This window comes from Ursus arctos, unplaced genomic scaffold (genome assembly GCF_023065955.2).
Source record: "Ursus arctos isolate Adak ecotype North America unplaced genomic scaffold, UrsArc2.0 scaffold_9, whole genome shotgun sequence".
Classification (NCBI taxonomy): Eukaryota; Metazoa; Chordata; class Mammalia; order Carnivora; family Ursidae; genus Ursus; species Ursus arctos.
Window position 1 is genome coordinate 32603224 of NW_026623111.1, and position 27641 is coordinate 32630864.

A 27641-nucleotide genomic window follows, 5' to 3' on the forward strand; every position below is an offset into this window, starting at 1 on the left:
CAGCGGGGGAGGAAGAAGCAGACTCCCCACCAAGCAGGGAGCCCAAGGAGGCGGGCCCAGGATCCTGGGATCCTGACCTGAGCCCAAGGCAGACGCTTATTAACTAACTGAGCCATCCAGGTGCCCCTACCTAGTTATTTTATTCACTATTATCCCACACTAAACTTTTACATATTTCTATTATTACACTTAACACATAACATTAAGTTTTTATTTTTATCTTTTTTCCTAACAGAGGGTAAGTTCCTTGAAGAAAGAGCTGCCTCACTTATTTTTACTTTATTATTTTTCATTGAGGTATAATTCACATAAAATTATTTAGTTTCAGTTGTACAATGTTATGAATTAAAAGATTTGTATTATTGCAAAATGATCACCACAGTAAGTCCAGTTAACATCTGTCAACATACATAGTTATAAAACTTTTGTTCTTGTGATGAGAACTTTCTATGCAATTTTAAATGATGCCAAAGAGGAGCCAAAGAGGGACCAAAGAAATAAATTAAAATCAAGGAATTTCACTTTACCTGTCTTTCTTGAATATTCCCCAAAAAGTTTGACCAATTCTTCTCAGTTTACCTCACTCTCTGTTCTGTCCACTCCCTCTTTAGACCTTTAGTTATGCAACCTTCACAAAGTTCCAGAACTTCTGGCCCAGCCTCAGCCTAACTCCTCCTGACACCTCCTCCCAGTTGTATCCTAGTTCCGTAATACCAGATAAACACTGCTGTGTTCACACTCTTATCTCCAAACCTCCAGAATAAAGTTCTTTCAGCCACTGACAATCTAATACCCAATTGACTCTAACCTCTCATTTACTTAAATCCTTCATTACATTCAAATAGTTGCTTTCCCAAAAAATTTAACCCAGTGTAATCCTATCAGAAAAATAGCACTCCCTGGCTATAACAAGTATTTTATAACATCCCTTTACTATCTTGAGTGAAATTCATAGATAAACAACCTATCTATACACATGAATTCCAGAAAAGGAGAAATAAAAGGAGAGATACATTTCAATAAGCAAATTCTCAGACGCAGCCATACTAGCAGTCATAACGAACAGTCATCAGACGTCTGCCTCTATGGGTAGATTCGCTGTGAGTGCAATGACTATGAATGCAAAGTCACAGAGGCACGTGTTGTGTTGTCAACCCAGAAATTATGATTTGCACTGTTGTCAAGAATGGCAATTTCAAAATCCTGAACGCTAAGAAATTTCAAAAAAAAATGTTAAATACAAGTTATCTTACAATTAGAAGGAGTTTCTACTTCTGGAAAATATAGTGTATATTAAAGCCATAAAAATACTTTATGTTTAGAACTTGGAAGCTCAGATGATGAGAAACATGCTGTTTGCCTACATGAATATGTGGTAGGGTGTTTATAAGCTTTGCAGAAGAAGACATTCTTTGTTATATAGGGTTGTCCTGGGTATTGCAAGACATCTATCATCTCTGGTCTCCACCCAGAATGGCAAGTAGTGGGCCCCCTCCCACACTCCCACAGCAGTGCTCTAGACATTTCCAAGTTCCCTGCTTTGAAAGTTATAACATCAGCCCAGAGTTCTCTCTCCGCTTCCTAATTCATTCAACACTGAGGTCCTGTCTGATCCTGAACCAACACTTAACATCTGAGGCACATCTAATTCAACTGCAACTCATGATTACCAACCATCTGACCGTGACCAGAGGATCAAACGAGATACAACAGGTTGCTTGCTTGCTTTGCTAACTGCCTGGCAGATACTATTTTTTCCAACACATATGACCTGTTTTCTCAAGGAGGTTGTAAGCTTTCTGAAGGAAAGTGAGGTGTCCTGGAGATCTTTGCACACCCATCACAAGTACTCGGTAACTTCGGTGGCACACATCTCCCTTCTTTTCTCCCCGCCCTGTCCTGCACTCTGAAAGGATTCACAAATAATAAACTAAGTCCAAGAATGGAACAAAGAACTACAATTACAATGGGAACTTTCTTTCTGCCATTCCTGAAATCATTATTATAACCTGCCAAGCATAGGAAGGGCTGTCAAAAAACTGTCGCCTTACCCTTTTGAAAATCTACAGGGTTGTATTAGCTGATTAGTACTTTTAAAGTAGACATCACACTCTAGGATGCAGCCTATCTTCAAATTCTACTGATTCAGTCATCCTTTAAGGTTTTAAATATTTTCCCCTAAAGAATTTAATCTGTATTTTCAGATCTCTAACTTGGAGCAGCTGCATATGACTCCACAATAGTCAAACTTACGGTGAAAAGTCCTTTAAATTGCCTACTTGGTACAATACACAGTTTCCGTTAAACAACTAAAGTGCTTAAAATTTTATGATGCATACATAATGAAGAGCATTTAATAAGTATACACATATGTAAATTTTATTTCAGTATCTTGTTTTTGCACAGAGAAGAAAGTAGAGGTGTGGCATATAATATTGCACTCTATAGGAATAAACCTGATTTTTTTAAAAAAAATCTTGAGATATAATTACTAGTAACCATTTCTTGCCATCCACAAACCAGGGTGCTACATATCTGCTGTTGAGAACCACTGTTCTGGAAAAGCCTAAATTTGCCACTTATATAACTTAAAATAGAGAGAAGAAAGTTCCAGCAGTAAAGGTACAGGGACTAATCCTATCTCTAATATCCGTATCTTATGCAATAAGGATGTTGATTTGTGATTCTAGCTCTTGATCTTACTTGATTCAGTGTTCTCAGAGCCAGATTTTAAAACCAATTCCAAGAACATTATCAAACAAAGGAAAATATGCACAGACAGGGAAAATTCTATTTCCTGACATGTATCCCAGGGGAAAATACCGAAACTGAAAAAGAAATATTTTTAAGACAGAATAAAGGTAGACTTTTCCATTTATGAATTGCCTTTATAACCCTTAACAAGAATTTTTTTAAATGAAGCAAAAGCTTGATGATTCTCCCACAAATATATTTGATCCCCATTTTTCATACTTCAAAAGCAGGATGGCTGCAGTTTAGAAATAATCGCAATGTTTAATGCTTCTAAGAAGTCAGTTTAAAATACGTTGTCGATGGCTTTGAAGGGCGGACTGCACTAATGGCCTCAATCAACACGTCTCTGTATCTTCGCCCTCTGCTCCATAACGTTGTCGTCCCTTCCCACTGCCTCTGACGTGTAGCTGTGGGGCTTGCTTTGGTCATTTAGAGGTTAGCCAATGGGATGACACAGAAGATGGAAAAGCATGGCCCATTCCCAGCCCCCTGAAAAAGATCATGATCTGTGCTACTGCCTCACGCAGTACGAGGACACACGTGGGCTGGCCTCTTGGAAGGATGCTGGAGACTTGGGTAGCTGAATCCTCTTGGCCAAGGCCATCTCAGACGGGCCTCAGCCAGCTGACCTCAAGCACATGGGAGACTACTGCAAAGGGCTGCACACTGTACCTGCGGCTGACCAGAAGCACATGAAAGAACGCAGCAGAGACTGTAAGTATCCCTCGGCCATCCTGTAGATACTAATGGCTATTGCCAAAGCTACTGAATTCTCAGGTGGTTCTTATGCAACATTATCATGGCAATAGGTAAATGAGACACTAATTATACCCACCAGGACCAAAATGAGATAATAGGAGAACCGCTGGGATTAAACCTGAATCTCGATCCAGGGGAGGCAGGATGCCATGTGAAGATCCCACTGCGGGGAATCAAGTTCTTCCCTGGACTAATGCTCTCCCTAGGTTACACAGGGATGTCATGATCAGTATAGGCTGCATCTCTGGTTTCTCCCATCGTTCGTTCAAAACACACAACCACTTACACTCTGCACATTAGAACAGCCCATGATGGCAAAGTTTAGGACTGTGTCATAAGGACATATTAAGCAGCATTATTTCTACTAGGAACAAAATCAGAAACGAGTTAAATTCTCATCAACAGGAAACTGATTAAAGCATCACATCTATACAATGGAATATTATGCATTATTTAAAAGTGACGATGTTCCACATTTAGTTACACAGGCATCTCTACTAAGTATTATTGAACAAACAAGCTATAGAACAGTGCGATGAGTACACTGCATTACATACACGGTACATTCCACTTTTCCCTACGTCTGAAAATGATCATAATGAAAAGTTAAAATAAAGGTAGCATGTAGAGTGTCATTGTTTCATAAAATTTATTTTTAAAAATCTGTGGTAATATAAAACACAGATTTAGAAAATTACACAAAACAAGCAACTTATTAGTTATTATAAAGAAAACACTCTTATAACTACCACCCGGATCCAGAAACAGACTTTTCTAGCCACCCCAGAAGGCCCTCCATGAACTTCCTTTCTTCCAAAAGTAAACAAACTTATCTTGAACTTACAGCAATCACTTCCTTGATTTTCTTTATGACTTCATTACCTCACTGTACATTAGTCAATAAAGTTAATTCTTTTCTATTTTCCTAAAAATTTTATCAGGAAGCACATAATATCTGGTTTTCACTGGTTCCTAATGTTCGCAGCCATTGTCACTCATTCTCTGGATCCATTAAATCAACAGGGACTGCAAAGTGATGGTACTTGGATTCTGCCATTTCATTTTCATTTATTAAGTGGGAAAATTTTAGGCGATGCCTCCCATCGTCTACTACGTGGTTCCCCGGTGGTCAGTTCATATAAGAGAGGCAGGATAAATATTTGATTCTTTCCTGCCTACTTTCAAGATAACGAACTGGTGTTCCATTAACCCCAGGCGGTAACCAGTTTTTTTCATATAATCAGATGTCATAGATTTAAACATATTTGCAACTCCTATTTTTGAATCTCATACTGTCCCATTTTGGGGCACTAGAAGTGTCCTCAGGTTGGCTCCTGAGCCCTTCTGACATGGCCCTAATCTTTGATAGCTATTATCTAGAGATGTTCCAGGCTCATCTCTATTATCTAGAGATTACTCTGTTCCTTTTTTTTTTTTTAAATAGTATGTTTGTATGGGATGTAATCTTTTTTTTTTTAAAGATTTTATTTATTTATTGACAGAGATAGAGATAGCCAGCGAGAGAGGGAACACAAGCAGGGGGAGCGGGAGAGGAAGAAGCAGGCTCATAGCAGAGGAGCCTGACGTGGGGCTCAATCCCATAACGCCGGGATCACGCCCCGAGCCAAAGGCAGACGCTTAACCGCTGTGCCACCCAGGCGCCCCTGTATGGGATGTAATCTTGTTAGTGTTCTGTACTTACATGAAATTTTATAAAAGTACAGAACACCAACCATGTTACATCCCATAAACTTACTGTGAAAAGAGAAAAGAATATGGAACAGAGTGATATCCTTACAGACAATGAGAACATGCCAAAAACATGTGCTTAAAAAATTAAAATATGATCTACTATTTCAAAAAAAGGTAAAAGATTATTTTCAAAATTATACAAGACGTGAAAGAACAGTATATATCTGAATTAGAAAATTTAGCTACGATTTACATAGTCTCTTTATTACCTTTCTCTCCCTTATTTGGAAAGCTCTTGTGAGAGCAGGAACCCCATCTATTTCGCTCATCAGCATATTCCCAGTGTCTGGCATGGGGCAGACGTTCAATAAATAGTCCATAAAGGAATGTATAGAAATGTTACTAAAATGTTAACAGCAGTAAGCTCTGGGTGGCAGGATTTAGAAAAATGTCTTCCAATTCTTTGTATGCTCCTGATTTGTGTAAATCCTTTTATAATGAGTATGAAGTATTTTCATATTCAGAGCAAAGAGTTATTTTCAATGTGAAAGAAAGTTTGTACATGAAACTATCTATGTACATACTATATATCTCCAGGAAGGAAGGAAGGAAGGAAGGAAGGAAGGAAGGAAGGAAGGAAGGAAGGAAGGAAGGAAGGGAGGGAGGAAGGAAGGGGAGGGAGGGAGGAAGGAAGGGAAGGAGGAAGGAAGGAAGGAAGGAAGGAAGGAAGGAAGGAAGGAAGGAAGGAAGGAAGGAAGCCCCCATCTCCCCATTCCCCACCCTCACTACGTCTGTCTTCTATTCATAAAGGAAGCTCTGGGGTAAGAGGTGATAAGGCTGAGTTTTACTAAGGAAGACTAGGCTCAGAGTTTGTGAAAAGGAAGACAGCAACCACCCATCTGCCTTCCATGCTATATTTGACAGATTTTACTCCGTAGCTCAGAAAACATGTTAATAGGACTTCTCGTGGTTGAGAGGAAGGGATTAAAAAAGCAAAGAACCTTGTTGTGATAGTTTGGCACTATATCGAAAATGGCTCACAGGGCCTGCAATTCATGGAACAAAGATAACATCTTTTCATAAAATCTGCACTCCAAGACGTCCCAAATATACAACCGAGAAATGCCGACGGCAGTGACGCAAAAGCACCAAACAGAACAATCCCAAACAAGAACGAGATGAAGCCTTAATTTGCTTCACTGGGCCTTCATCTATCTATTAGAGAAAACATACGAGATGAACTGCCTCATAAAACAGATGGTCTTCTCCAGTTTCTTTTTTTTTTTTTTTTAAACAAGATAATTAAGGGAAACGAAAGAGTAAGGATCTTGTTAAATTGGCTAAGGAAAATGATTTCATCTGAAGTAGAATGCCTGCGTTTCTGGAGGAAGGATTTCAAGTTTCCCCCCCCCAAGCTGATGCAGGTCATTCGGCGAGGGCTACATCAGAAAGGGAAGCCACTCCGAGGGCAAGAACCTCGTAGATAGCATGGAACACCCTGGCAGACCCTATTTACAGACGCAGAAAGGAAGGCCGAGGGGTAACATGGCCTTGTTGAAAGAGCACTGGACAGGGAGTCAGACAGAGGAGACTGGGCTTCTTGATCCATGAGTCTAATGAACCAACTTCACTTTGTCCCCTTTTAATTTTTCTTAGACCCATTATTCATTCCCCTAGCCTATCTTGGTAGTAAGAATAAATGAAGTAATGAGAAAAATCTCTATATCAAAGACTGTAAGTGCAAGACTGTTAGATTATAAGAGAATTTTCTTTGCTAGATAGAAAAGTCCCATCGTGCAATATTATTGTGAATCAAAAATCAGAGGGAAGGGAAACGAGGGTCCAGGTATTCTGAGCCCAATAGAGGAAGACTATGTCCATGTCTGTTCCCTCAGCTCTAAGACACTTTCTTGAGGAAAAGGAGAAGCAGATGAAAATATGCCAACAAAAGCAACTCAAAATTCCATGCCAGATTTTTGATCGAGACAGTGATAGGAGCCAGGAATCTTTTATGGTCTTGACTGGGATTCATCTAAGAAAGGGCACTGCCCCCAAATGTTTCCTCATCTGACATAATGACTACTGAGCCTGAATTTTCAACCAAAGCCCAGGGAATAATATTAAGCCCTGGATAGCATTAAGTAACTATTGTTGAGGGTTTCCTCTGAGCTAAATAAACATAAATGGTGTGCATAATGTCTCTCAGGTCTGACAAGCCCTAAGAAATAGGCACCATTATTCTCATTTTACAGACACAGACCTACAGCAAGGTTAAGAAACTTGCAAAACGTCAGATGGCTGATAGGCAGCAGAGCCCAAGCCCCACACCCGGTCTACGATTCCATAATCGTCAGTTTAGTATTCACTCTACTGCCTCTCCCAGAAAGCAGAAAGAGGGATGGGACTGGCAAAACAGAGCCTCCAAAGATCCCATCTGCAGAGATTATCAGTCCCTCACTTACTGGTTCTAGGAGAAGTTGAGTGTCCCAAGCCAGCAATTAGGAAATGGTTTTTCTTCAATCACATCACAAAATCAACACTGAACTTCCCTTCAGACCTGTATAATAACGTCTGGATCTCTCCTCTTCTCCCTGCATTCTTGAAATCCTTCCTCCTCTCTCCTTGGGACTTTTCCTGATACTTCTCATACCACTTCCCCCATCCCTCTTCATGAAAACCAAATCCAGTCTATGTTTCAAAAATTACAGTTAAATCTCATTTCTACACATAATGCATATGAATCGATCCTGATTTCACCATGTAGTGGCTTGGAGACACTGGGCAATTTTCTTAACGATAATAATCTCTAACATTTACATCACATTGACTACTTACCACACGTTCTCTTAAGACTTCATAGGTATTAACCATTTCAAGCCTTAGAACCACACTGTGAGTCAGGAACTATTACTGTCCTCATCATACAGATGAAGTAAGAGGCAGCAAGATACCAAGTAACCGCCCGAGGTCACACATCTAGCAGGTGGTAAAGCCACTTTGTTTCAGTCTCTCTGAACTTCAGTTCTCTCCTCTCAAACATAAAAATATTTATTCACGTGGTTCCTAGGCAAAAATGGAAAAAACATACCTAGAGCAGTTTCAGATAATACTTAGATTCGCCCTTCTTCCTCTATGATATCTGGGATCGTCCTAAGGTACAATCCAGAAACTTTCAATTAGATGAGAACAGGGAGATAAGAGAAGCGCTCAGTGTCTTTCGGACATGCCGTCTCATGTGTGAGTCATACACCCCTTTGAAGTAAATACTACCAACCCCGTTTTACAGAGGAGCGATTCGAGAACTCGTGTGCGGACGTTCTGCTAGTGACTTGAACCAGAATTCAAATACACATCTGCATATTTTCTCTCCCTTGTTTTTTAAGGGGACGGCCCAGCCTGCTGGTTCCCCAGCTTCCTCACGAAGCCCTACCCAGCAGAGGACGGCTGTATAAATCTCACAAGCAACCAGTGTGTCTGTGAGGGCCGGCGTTACCTTTCCTGGAGAAATCAAGATGGAAAACCACCATCAAAGATAAAAATAGGTGCAGTCACACTTACTGACCCTGCATGATGCCCAACTCCTCTGATAAGAAGAAAAGAAAGGAGGGAGGGAGGAAGGGAAGGAGGGAGGGCGGGTGAAGAAATGATGAAAGGAAGGAGGCAAAGAGGAAGGACGGAGAGAAAGAGGAAACCATCCCTGGCCGCAGATGACAATGAAACATAAACCCAAAGTAGAATCTCTGTATTCTCATCCGCTTCAGGATTTTTTTCCCACAAGAGCGTCAGGGACTGATCTTAGAACAACCTGCTCTTCCTTCTTGGCCCTTCGGCTGGGGCCTCCAGTTAGAGGCCTCAGAGAAGACGGGCCTCCCAGGAACGCTCTTCTCAGGAAGGCAGCAGGAGGGAAGAAAAGGGCTCAGCCCTGACCCGCAGGCCAGGCCGAGGCCGCCACCAGGAACAGGGCGTTCCTCTCAACACAGGATGCCCATTCGCAAACACACACCAAGGTCCTCCTCTATCTCTGGCCCCCATCAGCCCTCCTCGTCAGAACATAAGGGCAGACGGGAAAGCGGAAGGCCAGTGTGGCTGCCAGGGAAGCTGGGACAAAGGTGGCCCCGAGTCCAGAACCACACCCATCGCCTCGCCTGTGCTCTCACCCACTATTCTCAAGCTGGGAAAAGGACACACCGCCATATTAATTGTCTTAAAACAGACTTAAAAAACTGTTTAGACCCACCGTGGGCCCAATATCACATTGGCAGATGAGCTTGAGAGGGTCCATAAACTCAGAAATATTTTGGACACACTTATGTGGATCTTTCTTGAAGACAGTTTCCCAGGTTAAGAACCACTGCCCTAGTTGATCACAGGGAGAAAACAGGGCTCATGGAAAAAGAAACCATCACCCTCCCACGAAGTCTCCTTCTCAACCTCCCTAGTTCAGTGAGGCAGACATCCAAGCAAGATCCCGGCCACCTCTGACGTCATCCCGCCCCAGCCCCTGTGTCCATTTGGGGATGTGGCACCGGCGATCCCTGCTCAGGAACTAAGGGCACCTGAATTCTCCTCCCTTCATTGTCCCTGCACCACCTAAGCCGGGGTTCTGCGGACTCTCTCGGAGGCCCACAGTCCACCTCCTGATCGCCCGTCTGCCCTCACTCCAGCCTCCTGCACACTTCTGCAGATTTGTCTTCCCAAGGGAATCCGCCCCCCTTCTTGCCACCACGCCCACACCCCAGACCATTAAAAGTGGGACTCTAGGGCCAGAGCACTTGGGTGGGAATTCTGTCTCCCTCACCTCCTCTGACTGTCTTTGGTAAGTCACCTAACCTCTGTGTCTCAGTGTCGTCAACTATAAAATGAGGGTACCTACGTCGAAAGCTTGTTGCAGGAATTAGGTGAGTGTGGGACAGTCAGTGTGATGTGAGTCTCAGCTACCATCATCATCAATGTGACTCTCCTAAGAGCTCCCCACTGGCTACCAAATAAAATGCCCCATTCCATCGAGACGCTCTCAAGACCCTCCATGTATGAGCCCAAAGTAGGCCCAACTTGCCTCTAGTTTCTACGGACATAAGCCCTTCCTCTACCAGCTGACCCCCAAGGGTGCACCGGACTGGGCCCCACACTCCTTACTGAAACTGCCGAAGTTTCCCACTCATCTGCTTCTGCTATTCACTCTGCCTGGATGTCCCATCAGGGCCTGTCGAACCCGTACCCTGTCCCAAGGATGAGCCCAAACACTGATCCCAGCCAAGACACTGCCATCAAGAATTCCAGTGGACAGCACTGAAGGTGTTAATGCATCTAGAAGGTTTTGTGGTCCTGCCCCTACCTGCCCAAGAGCCATCTTTCTGCTTCACCTCAAAGAAATAAACTTTGTCCTCTTGGGACTCAGTCAGAATAAATGGCTTTTGTGGCCTTCTTTTGAAGGCCCTAGGGGTTACACAATGTTTCCTCGTTCCTTCAGAATAATCCTTCATTAACAAAAAAGAGGATGCCTAGATTAACCACATATATTTTTGTTTTATAAATGAATGACTGAAATTGTTTTACATCTAAGTTTCAAGGTTATGAAAAAAGTGTAATTTTACTAGATGATGTCTAAAATCTCTCTTTATAATTTGATGGTGCTGGGACTTATAATTCCTTTTTTTTCTAACAGCTTAGAAGACAATTTTGATTTTATACCTTAAATGATCTCATAATACATGCCATAGCACCACTTTATTATTTTTTTAAGATTTATTTATTACTTGAGAGACAGAGAGAGAGAGTGGAGGAGAGTAGAGGGAAAGAATCTCAAGCAGACTCCCCACTGAGTGGGGAGCCCGATGTGGGACTCGATGGCATGACCCCGAGATCATGACCTGAGCAGAAACCAAGAGTCGGATGCTCAACTGACTGAGCTCCCCAGAAGCCCCCATAGCACTACTTCTACCTTCCACGTGGAAAACGATGCACTGAGTATATACACTAAGTCCGAGAGAGTAAAAAAAGAAAACCCTAATTTGGGTTATTTTCCCCCCTACCTCTATTTTCAGCAATGCAGAATTCCAGGATAAATTGTTTTCCATAAAAGCATAGAATTAGCCCTGAGATTTCTTGAAATCCCCAGGGTGGAACTTAGTCATAAAAAGTTTGAAAAGAAGTAGAAAATTTAATAATACCATTACCCTGAAATCCAATAAAGCCTGTTGGAGCTTCACATTTTTAAGAAATCAGACTATTTATGCTATTACCCCCAGTACTTCCTAAGAAGCCATAAATACACACAATACCGTTCACCAGCGCACTGACTAAGACTACCATAAAAAAGGCCATAAGGAAGATCCCGGCCATGAAGCCTGGCTCCGTGGTACTTGCCAGAGCAGGTTCGTGCACACGAGTTCATCTATTTTGAAAATTACATTTCTGAGTCCACAACTCATTGCTTTCAACTGTGAACAACTTTTAATACAAGTTAGAATGTCCTTCTCAGACACGGTTTTCACACCAGCTAAAGGTCATACTGAACATCAGGGGACAGTTAGAGGCAATCACAGCATACGGGGAAAAGCTCATAACATCTGTATCTTCACATTTGTTTCAGTTATCATTGCATTCAGCTGTACATATCAGAAAACCTAACTAACAGGAGATTCAGTAAACAGGACATATCAGAAAACCTAACTAACAGGAGATTCAATAAACTGGAAGGCTCAAGCCTGCCGGTGTCAGTGAGACGGGAACAATGTCAGAGCAGATATCTCGGGGATGCTCTTGGCTTTTCCTTCATGCTTGTGACCTCACGGTGACAGGAGGGCTGCTGTGCACTCAGACAGCGTATCAGTATTCAAGGCGGAATACTGCACGGGAAAGCAAGTGAGGGCACAGACAGGCTCACCTGTCAGGTTTTGTCAGGACCTTAAATGCTTTCCTGGAAACCCCACCCCCACACCCCAGTGGACTTAGTCTCAGGTCCTCCACCCCTGACCAGAACCAGGTCACATGACCACATTAGCTGCAAAGAATCCTGGGAAGTCAGCGGTCAGGCCCGACAGGTGGGCTTGGACCATCACAACCACTGTCTGAGGCTGATCATTGGGCCACTCTGAATCAAACGCAGAGCCTGTTAGCAAAAACGGAGCAGGATGCAGGCACTGGGCAGGCAATTATTTGTCTCTATTTTGAGTCTCCATCTTCAGAATAAGAAAGTTATCCAATAAGTAGAAAAGATAATTACAGTATTTCCAAAGTGTTTTTTGCTTCCCCAACTCAAAGGCATCTACTCCGTATAGAGTAATGTTTTACAAATTCCAATGCCTATAAAACCAGGCAAAAACTGGTTAACCTTTAGGGTCGTATGCTCTAGTTTTTCTCTCTCTATATAAACATAAAAATTGACAGTCAGGTGGTGGAAAGGTGGGTGTGAAGTTCTTGGTGCTATGAATCCTCATCACAACCTGAATGGATTCTACAAGGTTCTATGTGAGGTGAGTTTCACCTTTCGTGAGGCAGGAAGGCCGCGTGAGATACAGATGGGGGTGAAGCATCCTGTCTGTATTTCCCCCACTCTGTTCTCCCCCTTCCCTGATCCACCTCCCCTGAGCCTGCCGGATCAAACAGGCACATCTCTTTAGCACCCTGGATCTCCCCTGGAATCATGTTGCCCTCCCTACTTGACATTCAATGGCTTCCCACTGTTCTTAGGAAACTATCAAATCCCTTTCCAAGACTCCAAGTCTGTTCAGCCCAGCCTCCTTCTCCATCCCCACCTCTCACCAAGCCCTACCATGCCCGGTACACCCTGGACATCCTGGCCTCCTTTCCATCCCTTCAACTGTCCCTATTACCACAGACTGCAATGAGCTTTCCTCACTTCTTCACAGGGCCAGGCTCTTCCCATGCTTCAGGTCACAGATCAGACAGCACTTCGTCAGGGGCATCCTCCCTATGCCACCCGACGACATGGGGGCCCTGCCCAGTCACTCTCCATCATGCTACTGACTCCTCCACAGTACGGACCACGAATATGTAATGATCCTCTCTGTTCGGGTGGCCTTCCTCTTGTCTGTCTCCATCACCAGAATGAATGTAAGTTCCAAGGTAGCAGCCCCCTTACCTACTTTATTCACTGCTCCATCCCCGGAGCCCGGCACACAGGAAGGCTCTAGACCCTTCTGCCATCTGCTTCTGGGACAGGCTTGGTGCAGCCGATCTCCAACTCCCCTGTAGGTACTAACGCCTCGAGGTAGCCACCAAATAGGCACTGTATCCCCAGGACCTGCCCCCCGCAATCCCCGAGCTGGGAATCTCCTCTCTCCCAGCAGCGTCTCTTGCTTGTAACCCCTTCCTACTCCTCTCACGGCTGCTGAAGCAGGCAGCAGAGCAGTCGGGAGCACAGAGCCTGAAGCCAGACAGCCTGGGCTCAAATGCCAACCACACCACTTACTATAGAGCCCGAAAGAAGTTACTTATCTCCTCTGTGCCTCAGTGTCCTCCTCTGTAACTGAGTGGTAACAGTAGCACTCATGTCACAGACAGTTGCTAGGAGGACTGGAAGAATACACAGGAAGAGCTTAGAACAGCATCTGGCTTGAAAGTGTTAGTCATTAATAAGACCATAGTTAATAACATAAATAGCTTATGATCATGAACACGTTCCTTGTTTCCACCAGGATATATTCTTCCCATGCAACCCCATTTCAATACGTCCCTCCAAGACACCCCACCACTTCAGGTGCACCTGCAATCCCATAGTAGCTCTGCCAGCTCCGTGATCTGGATCACATCTATTCCCAGACCCTTGTCCTACTGGAGGAGGAAGCTCACAAAACTCGGGTTTTAGTCCTTGAACTTCACTGATTACACAGATCTTTACTGGCCTTCCCCTCCTCTAAGCTGCTACGCCACATGATTTGATTCTAATAATTGCCACCTTTGGCCATGTCTACATTGAAAACATAAACTCTTTGAGGACACTATGTAAGTCTTCTCAATCCCCCAGAGGGACCAACACAGCATTATAAGTAGAGCAGATGCAGGATTGATCCGTCTATTGACTGGCCCTGACCACCCCTCCAGCCTCAACTCCACCCTGTCCCTCAACCAGAAAAAAGGGCAGCCTTGCTTAAACTGGACCCTTCAGTGGAAGAAACACTGATTTCAAAAACAAAAGGCTTCTATCTCCTGACGTTCAAAAACAACAGAAAATCCTCTTTTCCCCTAAGTAAGCCCCAGTCACAAGGATAGAATGGTAGCAGATATGCATGAGTTAGCCAAGTCATGTTGGATTTATTGGTATCAAGTTCCAAATGAGCAATATGCAACTTAAGCCATTTGGGGGAATTTTCTTGTACCCTGGGAGATGGGGATCAACACTTCCCGTGATTGGATACTCCTAAGGGAGAATTCTGAAGAGAAAACAAATGTAATTCCAAGGATTTATGTATTTTCCATAAAACTGAAAGGGAGAAAATGACCTAAAAGTCTAGATGTGGTTTAACAAAGCATTCTCTCTAGAATATGCAATAGTACATGCTTGCTTTTTTCTGTTTCTCTCTATCCTTCTCTCTCTAGAAAATTCTAGAAGGTACAGAGGCTAACAACAAACTGACCTATCTGGTGACTCTGAAATATGCCAAGTCATTCCTTTCAGAATTCCATGGGTTTCATCTTGCAAGGATTTTTGTGTCTTTCATTCAGGTCATCAGAGTTCACTTCCCCTGAGAACAATTTCAGGTTTGCATAAATGAACAAGTGTCCAGGAAACCTGGAAAAATAACTCTATCTGCTTTGTTTTCAAAACTGCCCCATAAAGTTGCATATTTCTCTTTTTCCCTTTCCAGAGGCTGCTCCCAGAAGATGCTCTTAAGCTCCTAAAGTTTGGCTGGAACATGTCTTCTCAATTACTCCCTTGGCAGGAAGTCCTGTGGCCACTTCTCCTGAGAACAACAATCTCTTCTCATCTCTCTCTGAGTCAAAACCTATCCACATACACAGAAGGCTAATTCATCCCGCCATCCAAACCTTCTTGTCATGAAATGTGGGGCACAGGCTGTTCGGAAGTCCCTATAGTTGTGATCCCCAAATTGCTGGGCATGAGGTTGGCAGGTGCTCACCGCTCTGCAAACAGGTTCCCCGGGGCTAGTCTATGGAAAATAAAAAGGGAAGCCACGCTTCGTTTCCTCCAAGGACTGTTCTGCCACGTCTTCAAGGCTCATTCTACGGCAAAAGCAGACACCAAACAGGCATCCTTCCAGGATGTCCGTTCCTGTGACTGAACACTGGACACAGGGCCTCTTGGTTCTGCTTTCTCTTTTGTTACTGCAGGGAGACCCTGGACCCAGAGCATCCACGTGAAGAGAAGATGTTTTCATTACCATAATGAAAAGAGTTTTGATATAACACTTCAACTCTCCACCAGAGAAGAAGCAGACTGCAGAGGGAATTTTAAAACAAACCAAAAAAAAAAAAAAAAAAAGTAAAAATTTACAAAGAAGGGATTTTCATTTGGACTGCTGAACCTTAATTTCTCTCTCCAGAGAGACAGAAATATCACCTTTCTTTATTACTGTTAACATCAAGATATAACCTTATTTAATAGACATGAAAACAAGCTCTATTTTATGAGTATCTAAAAATAGAGGCAGTAGATAGGCCTCCGATTAGCAACTTCAGAGCTTTGGTTCACATGCCACGTAAAATCTAGAATCTAGCTTGCCAATGCTGAGACATGCCCAGAGAGTGGTGTTCTATAAGTGGTCTGCTGTTCGTGGAGGAGACTGTACTTCACCACACTCCCAAACTGGGGTTACTCAGGTGCAAGTGTCTTTGCAAAGCACTCATTCACTGAATTAATATTTACTTCACACTCAGTTATGTTTAAGGTTCTCTGGAAATTAGAGATTACAATCCAGTGATTCCAAGGTCTTAAAATCCTGTAATCATACTATGCTGACAGTCCATATATGAGTCAAGATGACAAAGATGGACTCTGCCTATTTCAAATATCTGGAAAACCTGAATAACATAGAACAACTTTTTCTACAAAGAAAAAGTCAAAATCATGAGAAGTAAATCCCTGGGCCATAACTGAAGACAGAACTCAAAGTCAGTAAAGACAGTTTAAGCTTGAAGACTTAGAAGGATATCAGAGCATGGTATGGTCTTAACATCTAAGATTCTGATGACCTAAGGAGAAGAAAGGGACACATAGACCATGGGGCCCATGAAACTGGCTAGCCAGAGCTGAGCTATCTGCTCTGTGCTGGCAGTCACACGGCTGCCCCTCAGTAAAACCAAGTCTAGAAAATATTCATTCCCTGCCCTCTAAGCTTTGCAAGGAAGCTTTTGTTTCGGAATGAAGAAGGAAGGAAGGAAGGAAGGAAGGAAGGAAGGAAGGAAGGAAGGAAGGAAGGGAGGGAGGGAGGGAGGGAGGGAGGGAGGGAGGAAGGGAGGAAGGGAGGAAGGGAGGAAGGGAGGAAGGAAGGGAATTTTAAAAGCCTCACCAATATAAAATCAAAATCCCAAGACGACGCTCACATGAAAGTATGGTATCCAAATTCGTAACATCCATGTAGTATCAGATTCCCTGGCCCAGAAAGTAATACAAAAACTGGTCTGGAAGCAATGATACCACGGAGCACGACTAACTGAGGAAATGAGAAAATGCTCTGGCTTTCCACATTCCTATTCACACTGGATTCCCACGGCAAATAACTCCCATTAATGAGGCCCTCAGTATCACAGTTTAAGACTAAACAAGAAAAAAAGAGACGGCCAACATAAATGGCAAAATCTGCATCCAAGAGCTAAAAATAGTAGAAAGTCTGAAAGAGGCTTTATATTTAAACAACTGAAGAAAGCAAAAACAGGAGAGCAAGAAAGGACAGCAGGTGATTTTGAAAAAAAATGTACTAGAAATTCCAAGAGTAAATGAAGTAAGGAAAAAAGATACACACACACACACACACACACACACACACACGCTGCCTATTATGTATACAGCATACGCACGCACACAAACACACACGCACACAAATCAATTCTACTTCCAAACACTAGCAAAGAACAATCTGAAAATGAAATTAAGAAAACAATTGTTTATAATATCAAAAAGAATACTTAAAAATAAATTTTAACAAGTAAGTGTAAGACTTGTACACTGAAAACTACAACACATCACTGAAAGAAATTAAAGGAGACCTAAAGAAATGAAAAGATAGCCCTGCACATGGATTTGGAAGGCAATACTATTAAGATGGCAGTACCTCCCCAAATGATCTACAAATTAAACACAATCCTTATCAAAACCCATCTGGCTTCTCTGCAGAAATTGAAAAACTTATCCTAAAAAGGCAAAGTATAGTCTTTTAACAAACAGTGCCAGGACAACTAGATCTGCACGTGCAAAGGAACGAAGTGAACCACTGTTCCAGAATGTATTAACTCAGCTGAATCAAACACCTAAAACGTAAGCACCAAAATTATAAATTGATCAGGCAATGGTATCTCAGGTATGATGTCAAAAGTACAAACAACAAAAAACAGATATATTGAACTGCATCAAAATGTAAAACCTTTGTGCTTCAAAGGACACTATCAAGAACATAAAAATACAATTCACAGGATAGGAGAAAATCTTTACGAATTGTATAAGGGTGAAATATCCAGAATATACAAAGAAGAAAAGAATAAATAACCCAAGTTAAAAGTGGAAAAAGGATTTGAAAAGATGCTCAACATCATAAATCATTAGGAAGACGCAAATCAAACCCAGAATGAGATACGACCTCGTGCCCACTAGGATAGCTATAATCAAAAAGACACACAATAAAAAGGGTGGTAAGGATGTCAAAAAAAAAAAAAAATGGAATGCCCATACGTTATTAGTGGGACTGAAAAAGGGTCCAGCTACTTTGTAAACCAGTTTGGCGGTTCCTCAAAAAGTTAAAAAGCAGTTACCATATGACCCAGCAACTATGCTCTCATGTATGTACCCAAAGAAATGAAATATTTCCACTCAAAAACTCATATGTGGGGCGCCTGGGTGGCATAGCGGTTAAGCGTCTGCCTTCCGCTCAGGGCGTGATCCCGGCGTGATGGGATCGAGCCCCACATCAGGCTCCTCTGCTATGAGTCTGCTTCTTCCTCTCCCACTCCCCCTGCTTGTGTTCCCTCTCTCACTGGCTGTCTCTATCTCTGTCAAATAAATAAATAAAATCTTAAAAAAAAAAAAAAAACTCATACGTGAATGTTCATAGCAACATTATTTACGATACCAAAAAGTAAAAACAACTCAAATGTCCATAAATGGATGAATAGAAAAACCAAATGTGGTTTATCTCTACAATAGAATATGATTCAACAATAAAAAGAATGAGGTACCAGTAACTACTACAACATGGGCGAACCTTGAAAACATTACGCTAGAGACACAAAGTCAGTTCATGGTTTCCCAGGGAGAAGGATGGGCACGTGTGGTGATAACTAATGATGGGTTCAGGTTTTCTTTTCAGAGTGGTGAAAATGTTCTGGAATTAGGCAGTGGTGATGGTTATGTATCTTTGTGAATATACTAAACACTACTGAATTTTATAAGGCAGATTTTATAGAATGTGAATTATATCTTATCTAGGGGGAAAAACTCAATGGACAAATTCAATAGTAAGATTAGAAACAGCTGGGGCGCCTGGGTGGCACAGTGGTTAAGCATCTGCCTTCGGCTCAGGGCGTGATCCTAGCGTTATGGGATCGAGCCCCACATCAGGCTCTTCCGCTATGAGCCTGCTTCTTCCTCTCCCACTCCCCCTGCTTGTGTTCCCTCTCTCGCTGGCTGTCTCAATCTCTGTCGAATGAATAAATAAATAAAATCTTTAAAAAAAAAAAAAAAAGATTAAAAACAGCCAAAGAGCGAATTCATGAATTGGAAGGTAGTTTGGGTGGATGTTATGACTCAGCTACCAAGCAGAGTTTACTCCAACAGAGTTTGGAGAGTTGTCAACAGAACAGTGTCTTGGAATTTAGCATCTCTTTATATCCTCCTTCGTCCTGCACCTTGCCTCTTACTCCTATCAGGTAACAGGAGTCCTACCCTTGGCTAGAGTACCTGGCATAGCAATTCAGAGATGAATTGTTTTGAGAGGAAACTAAGAATTATCTAAGTAGATAAATAACTTCATACACAAACGTGTGTGTGTGCGTGTGTGAAAGTTCATACAATAGCAAATACTTGGTAGTAAATAGAAAAGGGAAAACTTCAGGATGGGAAGAGAAGGAAGATGCAGTAAAATGAATAATGCTGTCCCCCCCCCCACCCCCCCCCAACCCCCCCCCCCCCGTCCCATCAAAGATATTCACATCCTGACCCCTGGAACCTCTGAAGCTACCTTATATGGGCAAAACAGACTCTGCAGGTGTGCTCAGACTAAAGTCTCCACGGGAGGAGAGATTCCAGATATTTCGGGTGCACTAAATGTAATTACAATGGTCTTTCTAAGAGGAGCAGAGCTGGATTTTACTACAGAAGAGGCGAAGGAGGTGTGACCAGAGACTGGAGTGATCCACTTTGAAGACAGAGAAAGGGGCCCCAAGACCAAGGAATGAGCCCCAAGACCAAGGAATACAGGAATTCCCAGGAGCTGAAACAGCGGAAGGCAGATTCTCCCCTAGAGTCTCCAAGCCGAACCAGCCCTGCGGACACCTGGGTAGCCCAGGAAGACTCCTTTCAGACTTCGGGTCTCCAAAATGGTAACACAATACATCTGTGTTGTTTTAAGTCACTATGTCTGCAGGAACTTGTTACAGCAGCAAAAGAAAATTAAGACAGGAGGTAAGTGGGAGGCCAGGAAGATGTTGTAGTTCAGCCTTGACGGAAAATAAGGAATACCAGGGCATTCAGAGCTGCTTCCCAGCCGGCAGAGAAGGAAACTAAGGAGCTATGGGTAAGAAGGATGATGAGTCAGGCGGGTGCAAACAATAGGGGCTGTCGTGTACAGACAGAAGCTACCCACCACAACCAAAGCTAGACAACCAAGTGTGTTCGAAAACAGGATTTGGAAAAACTTGTAATGTGCAAGGAACTCTCCCCCCCATCAGTGCTAAGTAAGTTTTCGAGTAAGTTATTTGTTCATTCATTCAATATATACTTACTGAGCACTTACTATGTGTCAGGCCCTGTAGGTCATTACATTCATAATGCTTACTCCAAACTTTTCCTATGCGAAGCGCTCATATAATTGCACGAGAAAGTGGGTGCTAGCCCACAGTGTGAGCTAACTAGATAAACCAAAACATTACCCCGTAAAAGCACTTTTGTTTTTGTCACTGCTATTATGCAGTAAAGCGGATTACCTTTACTTATTTGGATGCGATTGCTCTCCTTTAAAAGCTTTGGCATGGCCTATCTGTAGATATGTTAAGCAGTTAAATATCCAAGTTTAAATAATACTTCACTACCCATAAATTTTCTGAGTTCTATGTTTTGAATATATTTGCTCTGACTTGGACTTGGTTCTCCCCACAGCCAAGCCTCGCTTGCAATTCTGTCTTTGGAAAACAAATATAATAAAATTTTTAAACCGGATATTGCCTAAATATTATCCAGTCCAGCTCCTCAATTTACAGCTGTCAGAAGTGAGATTCAATTGGTTCTAATAACTTGTCTACGCCTTTAGCCCTAGTTGGCAGGGCCGGGACTGGCGCTCAGGCCTCCTGTCTCCCCATCCAAGGCTCTGCAGCAACCACAGGCTGCCTGCCTTTGAATCCAGACTCCTACGCCCAGGGACTGTGTTTCAGATCTTAAGCTCCTCAGGCTATTGCCATATGAAAAGCCTGGCAACCTGTCTCTTTAAAGAACTAGACTTGAAGCTTAAAACCAAGACAAACCACATATAATGAAAACAAGTCACATTAATTGCACAAAAACAAATTGAGATTTTTTTTACATTTGCATCACACATATTTTCACGCAGCTGATTTTTGGCCACTAAACAGATAAAAAAAAGTTAAGCCTCAATATTTGGAAAAAAATAAGGGAATGCCAGTTACAAAAATGGGGATAGCATATTTCACCTCTCCTACCAGAAAGTGGTTTTTCTGGGGTTTTTGGGTTTTTTTTTTTTTTTTGTCTCCCTCTGTTTCCAGAGTAGGAGGAAATGTGCAGTCCTCACACAAGGGTGATGGGATGGAAATAGACAAATCTTCTCCATAGGGCAGATTGGGCATGCACGGCAATGCCTTTATAACGTGCAAGCAACACTTTAACTCAGCAGTTTCATTTCTGGACACTTCTTAAGAAGAAGAAAGACAGTATGAGTGATGATTAATTCAGAAGGACATTAAAAGACTGGAAATACCCTAAATGCTCACTAGTGGGTGATTTTTTTTGTTGTTTTGTTTTTTTTTTTAAGATTTTATTTGTTTGAGAGAGAGAGAGTACAGAGTGCATGTGTGGGGGGAGGGGCAGAAGGACAGGGAAAGGCGGACTCCCTGCTATGCAGAGTCAGCCATGGGACTCGATCTCAGGACCCTGAGATCATGACCTGAGCAGAAGGCAGCTGCTTAACCAACAGAGCCACCCAGGTGCCCCAACAGTGGGTGACTGTTATCATGATATATCCGTGCAACGTAATAATGTGTCAGATTGTTAAAAATCACACACTAGAAAAAGATTTAATAGGATCAGAAATTTCCATGATGAATTAAGTGACAAAAAGCACGTCATAAGACATACAGTATGATCATGATAATGTTTAACATAAAGGGGCGGATGCATGAATGTACACATACAATGACTATAAAAACGCGTGCAACACGTTCAGGATGGGGTTTTTTTCCTTTGTGCTTTTAATTGTTTCTACATTTTCTAAAATAAATGGATTGTTTTTTTCCCCTTGGACAGAGGAAAAATCTAATCAGTATAATTTTTAAAATCCTGTTCCTTTAACCTTCCCCAACTCCAACATCTACTCCTCATCAGGGAATCTTATTACTAAAACTGTGAGACTCCCCAAGGACTCCTCAGCTGTGATCACCAGTGTCTGGACAATCCTGCAGGACTTCCTCCCACACCAGGAAAACCAATTAAAACCAGAGCAGAAAGCCCTTCTCTTGGGATACTGCATCATATCCTGCCAGTCCTGGGCAGTGAGACCCAGTTGGCTATTAATGATCTTGAGCACTGCTCTCAGGCTCCTGGTCTTAACTCAAATTCCAAATGTTTCCCCACATCCCAGCTGAGCTGAGAAACCCCACCCCTCCCCACTCCCCCAAAACTGATTCTGCCCAAGCACACTTTCCAGTATTATGTGATCTATAGAGTAGTGCTTCTCAAACGGGGAGTTGAGACCCATGAGTGGTCACTGAAATCAATTTTTTTAAAGATTTATGTGACACAGAAAGAGAGGGGGAGCAGCAGAGGGAGAGGGAGAAGCAGGCTCCCCACTGAGCAGGGAGCCCCACATGGGGCTCGATGCCAGGACCCTGGGATCATGACCTGAGCCAAAGGCAGACGCTTAACCGACAGCCACCCAGGTGCCCCTGAATATCAATTTAATGGGTCCTGACCAGCACCTGCTTGACCACAGCAGAAGTTCTTCATGTCCAGGTGAAGCAGCCTCACCACATTCAACTGTCTTTACTGCCTCCCTCTGAAACACCACACGGATAAGCCTACCACTGGCCAAGGCTGCTTTCGAGTGGCCCGGAAAGTATATGTACTAGTCTAGAAAGATACTTATGATACCTTGCTGAGTAAACACCATGTGCAACATGATCCCAATTCTGTAGGTAAACAGAAGAGAAATATATTGAGAGAGAATACTTGACATGCAGGGGGGGTATTCCACAAAATGCATAAAATGGCTATCTCTTGGTGCACAGGGCTGTGAGAGCTTGTTCTCCTTTTCTTTATTTTTAAAATTTTCTATATTACACATGTATACCTGTATGATTTTAAAAGTGTTATTACCCTTACTGTACTTATTACTATTACTCTTTCTATAGGAACTGCTCTCTCCTAGGGCCTTTGTGTTAGTTGTGGTTACTGAATTTAACTGGATAGGAGAGGAGCTAAGACAGATGTCAGCATCCTTTGATGCTGAATCTTTTAGGGCTTTAAGACCTGTATTTCCAAAAGCTCTGGTGGGGAGAACAGGTGAGGGGACAACACCTAAATAAGTGGTCACCAGGTCACCCGACAACCCAAGTGCAGGAAAGGATACAGATGGGAGCAGGCGAGCAGAGAAGCCTAGGCTCAAATTGCAACTCTGCTTGGACAAGTTACTCTGCTGTTTCAAGCCTCATTTTCCTTATCTGTGAAATGGGGATAATAAAATGAACCTTTAAAAGTTTATCCAGTTCAAAATGAGATACTTCTAGTAACTTCAGGCCACAGTGTGTGGCCTGTAGTAGCGCCTCAAACAAAACCAATCCCTCTCATCAGTAACAGCAAGGGAGTCAAGGAGGGAAGGCCCAAAGAAGTAATCGTATGTGCCTATTACTATTTAAACTTTTTATATTTTATTTATTTAAAAAAGAATTTTTTTAAATAGGCCCAACACGGGACTTGAACTTGCGACCCTGAGATCAAGACCTGAGCTGAGATCAAGGGTCAGATGCTTAGCCGACTGAGCCACCTGGATGTCCCTGCTTAAACTTTTTAAATGGCAAGTTCTTAAGTACAGAAGAGGAGGAAACCCCCACCTCTGAGAAAGGGAAAGGCAGGTGGAAGGAGGGCCAGGGGTGGGTGAGCAGCACAGGGTACAGCACCTGGGTTGCCCTGGAGGCCCTAATTACGGCCCCTGGGGCCTTCGTCTGCACCACTTCTGCCAGGAGCTCTGGAAAATGCCTTACAGGGGCTTCCTGAAGAAATGATCAGATCCCATCTCAAGCCCAAGGTAACGCCACAAATACTTGAGGATCCATCACAGATAAAGCCCTGTCCTCACACATGGAGCAGAAGAGGCAAGTGAAAAGGAGTTTAGTGTCAAAGTCCAGACAAAATATACACATACTTCAAAATACAGAAAGCAATTTGGGACGCAAGCTTCAGGGGGAGACTGAAGAGCTACATGGACGCGTGCTTCTATTTGGGAAACCAGGGCAGCTTCCTGGGAAAGACGGCAATGCTGCTGTGCCCTCGCGCCAGAGTAGAGTTCCAGCAGGCGGTCAAAAGGCGGATCTGCATCACAGAGAGGAACCAGCAGGAGCAATGGCACAGGGACCCAAAGGCAACAGTGTGTCTTGGCAGGAGCAGGCCACTTGGGCTAGTGTAAGAGATCCACCAAGGAGTAACACTACCAACAACTATTATTAACCATGAGTAATGGGTCCTAAAATAAGGGGCAGCGAAAGACAATGTGGAAGACTCAAATGTCAGGGTGACCTTCTGGACCAGTGGGGACACACCAAACATTCTCAGCAGGGATGGCAGCAAGGCTTCTGTTTGATGAATCTGGAAAAATGCACAAGTCAAATTTGCAGGGCGAGAGACTGCAGGCCAGAGGTCAAGAGACTAATGCCACAGTCCAGACCCTAGCAGCTGGAGTTAGAGTAGCCGTAGCCACACAGAGGAACAGCTAGGTGCAAACACAAGCAAACAAGGGTGCAATCTTCTTAGCAACTTCCAGGAAAAGTTCAAAACACTAGTCTCAACACAAGCACAGATATCAGCATGGAAAGACTAAAGAGATCCACTCTAGTTTCTGACTTCTTCTTTTGGTGTTCAATGGATGCCATTCCACATTCCACCAAAGAACAGCATCCTGTCCTGAAAGAAGATAGCCTTGAATGGGAAAATAATAATCCCGAAACAGAAAAAAAAGAAAATCTAAAGACTCTAATTTGCCCCACGAGCCTCAAAAATGGTTCAGAGCACAGCACTGTGTACCATCCACCCTTGGCCAATGCTTCTGATCGCACTTAAGGACAAATCATAAATTCGAGATAATTTTTTCTCTCCTGAAATACTTTCTCTTCTCCACGAACGGTGGGGTCCTGTTCAGGCCCAGTCCTGGCCAAGAGGCTCCAAGTCATCTTAACTTTCTTGCCTTAGGTGACAGGAGACAGAGCAGCTGAGGTTAATGCTTCCTACCACTGAGAGTAGCCATGAAACAATGTCAGCTGGAGGTTTCAACCAGCAAATCTTATTTAATGATTAGAAGGAGGAAGGTACAAGGGGGAGGAAGGGGAGAACAAAAAACATACCCCATAAAATAAATGACGGTTTGAACATACTGAACCAAGGGATCAACAACACTGTAAAAAGGAGATGAAAAGCACTGAAGGGTGGGCACCAGGTTCTAGTTCCTGGGAAGGACGTTTCAAGCAAGGGGCTGTGCAAACATGCTGAAGGCCAAGGGACCGTCGTGTGCGCCCACTGCAGAACGCAGCCCCCTCCTTCCCACCAGGAAAAAAGCACCAGTGACGTGCGCAGTGGAGGCCTCTGGGAATGGCTAGCATGTTCCTGGCACCCAGGAAGGGTAAAATGAGGACAGTTTTCTCCTAGAGAGCTCTTAATGAGCAGTCAGTCAAGTGAAGAAGAAAGGCACCCTTTCAACTACTTGACAGCCCAGACTTTGAAGCTCAGAGCCCCTTGGAAAACTCCAAAGACGTACAATGAGTCACTCATGAAGACGGTGAACAACGAGCAGGTCCACAGGCATGAATTTTCCAAGTCAATGTACTTCCTACACCCTAAGAACCCAAACTTTAACATTTTAACCATTCTGAAAGAAGAATATTCTTCCAAACACAGTAGACTGAACCACATAAAATTAGCATTTCTGCCAGTTGAAACTGGTCAAAAAATAACAATGTCCCATGTTTCAATCACAGCACATGGCTTCCAACGTCTTCCACAGCAGGAAGAGGCAAATTTTTTCTTAACAGGACAGATCGTAGATATTTTTGGCTCTGAGGGCCAAGAGGCAAAGTAGATTCTGTAGGTACTTACATAACCATTTAAAAATATGAAAACCATTGTTAGCTCCTACAAAAACAGGCGTGGGCTAGATTTGGCCCGTGGGCCAGTGTGCTGACCTCTGTTTTACAGTATACAAGGGTAAATTTTTTCCGATGTTCACTATGAAAACTGCTAATTTTAGGGTAATGGAGTCATGCCACTGGGGGATACTGAAGGAGCCGCATAGAAGCTGTTTATCCCACCCGTGCGGGCGGCATCACTGGCGGGTGAATCTCCGCTCTGTTGTCAGCCTTCCCTTCCCCTGCTGCTTCTAACCACCTGGCTTATTTTAGAAGCGATTGTCTGGGGGAGGGTTTGAGGGCAGTTCTAACTTTCCTATGAAGAAAAAAATGGAGATGTACAAGGAAATAAGACTTAAAGGTGAATATGAATAAACATAATGATGAAAAGAATATGGGAGCAAAGGCACTCTGGGGAACTACCCCAAGCATACCCCTGATTTGAAGCCAAAATTCCAAAGGTCCAAAGGAAGCAACAAAAGCAAATAAATATCTAAGCAGCCAGCCCAAAGCTAAAAGACTCACTGGAACAAAAAAATAAGTTTATGACAAACTCTCCTTTACAGAAATAAGGGAGATGATTAAAAGGGCAATAATACTTTCTCTCCTAAGTCAATCAGGGGTAGGCCACAACCGTAGCCATTCCCAAAAAACTATAATTGGAAAAATTCAAATTTTGTGAGACATTGAAAGTCATCACTGAGGGAATCAGGAGTTTCCTCCTTTGGAGAATGCTGACAAGAGTCAGGGACTCTCTCCTTAATGCGTATTCAACAATGACATACCCCAGAGGACCTCTCTTCTGAGCCCAGGAATTCTTTTATTTAAGAGAATTGTAAAAATCAGTAGGAAATGATCTTAATTTATAGCATTGCTACTGTTTCAAATGTTATATATGGTGATGCAAAAGAGGAAAGCTTAAAAAAAAAAAAAAATACAAACCCTGTCCATGAACCAATGCACTGAAAGAGAAGAGGGAGATTGCTCATACACACTTCTGGCCTTCTATGGCCACCGGATTAGACAAACCCGAACTTCAATAACATTTCTCATCTTTCAATATTAAACACGTCCCCTAGAGCAATCCATCCTCCTGCATTTCTAAACCCTCTCATTTAAATCTTACGAACCTTCACCAGTGCTCTGCAATATTCTACAATGAAAGTTAAAGGGGAAAAAAGGGAGATCCAATCCCATACGTACATGAGCTGCCTGGGTGACAGGGAGCCTCCGGGTACTGTCTGCCCATAGCGACCAGTCAGCACATTAGCAGGGGCCTCGGCAGTTTCCAAGTACTCAGGAAAGATGGAGATGGTTTGCTGGGGTGGGGGGTGGGGGAGAGACCAAAAAAAAAAAAGTCAACAAAACAGAGATTTAGGATAATGACTACATTTTTTTCATTAAAATGCTAATGATGACCACAAATTTCCAGATAAGCACACTCATGAATTATTCATAGTCACATGCGA

At 43.0% G+C, this 27641-nt stretch overlaps 1 protein-coding gene across 23 annotated transcripts in view; it reads right to left on the reverse strand.

Moving 5' to 3' along the window:
- APBB2 (amyloid beta precursor protein binding family B member 2) overlaps positions 1-27641 on the reverse strand; it is a 357775-nt gene that overhangs the window by 197248 nt on the left and 132886 nt on the right. For 20 of the 23 annotated variants that reach the window (XM_026508789.4, XM_026508786.4, XM_026508788.4 and 17 more), the window contains one exon: positions 27376-27491. The exons of the other annotated variants lie outside the window; for them this stretch is intronic. The gene's annotated coding sequence lies outside the window, so the exon portion shown is untranslated. The remainder of the gene's footprint in view (positions 1-27375; positions 27492-27641) is intronic. 23 annotated transcript variants of the gene reach the window in all.